Source organism: Cucurbita maxima, unplaced genomic scaffold, assembly GCF_002738345.1.
Source record: "Cucurbita maxima cultivar Rimu unplaced genomic scaffold, Cmax_1.0 Cma_Scf01811, whole genome shotgun sequence".
In the NCBI taxonomy this organism is placed as follows: domain Eukaryota; kingdom Viridiplantae; phylum Streptophyta; class Magnoliopsida; order Cucurbitales; family Cucurbitaceae; genus Cucurbita; species Cucurbita maxima.
Genome location: NW_019273827.1, coordinates 1,284 through 3,480, shown reverse-complemented (window position 1 = coordinate 3,480; position 2,197 = coordinate 1,284). Strand labels below are relative to the sequence as shown.

The 2,197-nt window shown below is 49.6% G+C and overlaps 5 non-coding genes and 1 pseudogene across 5 annotated transcripts; all 6 read left to right on the top strand.

Annotated features, from left to right (window-relative positions):
• The first annotated feature begins 440 nt into the window (after nt 1–440).
• On the top strand, nt 441–559 carry LOC111475541. Its single transcript, XR_002716569.1, has one exon. It is a non-coding gene; the product is annotated as a 5S ribosomal RNA (ribosomal RNA).
• A 133-nt stretch (nt 560–692) lies between these two features.
• Nucleotides 693–804, top strand: LOC111475538 (annotated as a pseudogene).
• A 143-nt stretch (nt 805–947) lies between these two features.
• On the top strand, nt 948–1,066 carry LOC111475536. Its single transcript, XR_002716565.1, has one exon. It is a non-coding gene; the product is annotated as a 5S ribosomal RNA (ribosomal RNA).
• A 109-nt stretch (nt 1,067–1,175) lies between these two features.
• On the top strand, nt 1,176–1,294 carry LOC111475535. The gene has a single exon (XR_002716564.1). It is a non-coding gene; the product is annotated as a 5S ribosomal RNA (ribosomal RNA).
• Nucleotides 1,295–1,427: 133 nt separating this feature from the next.
• On the top strand, nt 1,428–1,546 carry LOC111475540. The gene has a single exon (XR_002716568.1). It is a non-coding gene; the product is annotated as a 5S ribosomal RNA (ribosomal RNA).
• Nucleotides 1,547–1,927: 381 nt separating this feature from the next.
• Nucleotides 1,928–2,046, top strand: LOC111475539. Its single transcript, XR_002716567.1, has one exon. It is a non-coding gene; the product is annotated as a 5S ribosomal RNA (ribosomal RNA).
• Nucleotides 2,047–2,197: the final 151 nt, after the last annotated feature.

Here is a 2,197-nt window from a genome sequence, read left to right as displayed (position 1 = left end):
CCAAGCGACGTATGATCGAGCCTCTAGCCTCGGTTTTAAAAGAAGGTTTTGGAAAACGAGGGTAGAGAGAGATTTTAGAAAGAGAGATTTTTGAAAGAGACGTTATATAAGCAAGCAAGAGAGAGATCACAACGGCTTAGCATATATAACCTTGGGTAGGGAGAAGTTGACAACTAGTCATATCCCCCTATAGTACATTTTGAGACATTTCATGTCTGGCAGGCCTAGACATGATATTTTTGAGGCGTCATACGCCCTAGAACTATAGAAGTAAAAACACTAGAATGAAAAGACATGACAAGGGTTTGGCTTGCCATAGAAATGCGGCCATGGGCAACACGCCCTGGACGAGCATGACCGTGACACCCCGCTCACGCCCATCGCGTTTGGATCATGCCGCCCCGCATGCGTTAAATCCGATTTTGTGCGCATGGCATGTCGGGTGCGATCATACCATCACTAATGCACCGGATCCCATCAGAACTCCGCAGTTAAGCGTGCTTGGGCGAGAGTAGTACTAAGTTGGGTGACCACTTGGGAAGTCCTCGTGTTGCACCCCTTTTTTTCTTTCAATTTCTCCCAGTTCTTTTCTTTCTTTCTCTACAAATGAGAACCTCCCACGCTCACGCCCATCGCGTTTGGATCATGCCGCCCCGCATGCGTTAAATCCGATTTTGTGCGCATGGCATGTTGGGTGCGATCATACCGGCACTAATGCACCGGATCCCATCAGAACTCCGCAGTTAAGCGTGCTTGGGCGATAGTAGTACTAAGTTGGGTGACCACTTGGGAAGTCCTCACCCCTTTTTTTCTTTCAATTTCTCCCAGTGATCATGCCGCCCCGCATGCGTTAAATCCGATTTTGTGCGCATGGCATGTCGGGTGCGATCATACAAGCACTAATGCACCGAATTCCATCAGAACTCCGCAGTTAAGCGTGCCATGTCGGGTGCGATCATACAAGCACTAATGCACCGAATTCCATCAGAACTCCGCAGTTAAGCGTGCTTGGGCGAGAGTAGTACTAAGTTGGGTGACCACTTGGGAAGTCCTCGTGTTGCACCCCTTCTTTTCTTTCTTTCTCTACAAATGAGAACCTCCCACGCTCACGCCCATCGCGTTTGGATCATGCCGCCCCGCATGCGTTATATCTGATTTTGTGCGCATGGCATGTTGGGTGCGATCATACCAGCACTAATGCACCGGATCCCATCAGAACTCCGCAGTTAAGCGTGCTTGGGCGAGAGTAGTACTAAGTTGGGTGACCACTTGGGAAGTCCTCGTGTTGCACCCCTTTTTTTCTTTCAATTTCTCCCGGTTCTTTTCTTTCCTTCTCTACAAATGAGAACCTCCCACGCTCACGCCCATCGCGTTTGGATCATGCCGCCCCGCATTCGTTAAATCCGATTTTGTGCGCATGGCATGTCGGGTGCGATCATACCAGCACTAATGCACCGGATCCCATCAGAACTCCGCAGTTAAGCGTGCTTGGGCGAGAGTAGTACTAAGTTAGGTGACCACTTGGGAAGTCCTCGTGTTGCACCCCTTTTTTTCTTTCAATTTCTCCGAGTTCTTTTCTTCCTTTCTCTACAAATGAGAACCTCCCCCGCTCACGCCCATCGCGTTTCGATCATGCCGCCCCGCATGCGTTAAATCCGATTTTGTGCGCCTTTTTTTCTTTCAATTTCTCCGAGTTCTTTTCTTCCTTTCTCTACAAATGAGAACCTCCCCCGCTCACGCCCATCGCGTTTCGATCATGCCGCCCCGCATGCGTTAAATCCGATTTTGTGCGCCTTTTTTTCTTTCAATTTCTCCGAGTTCTTTTCTTCCTTTCTCTACAAATGAGAACCTCCACCGCTCACGCCCATCGCGTTTCGATCATGCCGCCCCGCATGCGTTAAATCCGATTTTGTGCGCATGGCATGTTGGGTGCAATCATACCAGCACTAATGCACTGGATCCCATCAGAACTCCGCAGTTAAGCGTGCTTGGGCGAGAGTAGTACTAAGTTGGGTGACCACTTGGGAAGTCCTCGTGTTGCACCCCTTTTTTTCTTTCAATTTCTCCCAGTTCTTTTCTTTCTTTCTCTACAAATGAGAACCTCCCCCGCTCACGCCCATCGCGTTTGGATCATGCCGCCCCGCATGCGTTAAATCCGATTTTGTGCGCATGGCATGACGGGTGCGATCATACCAGC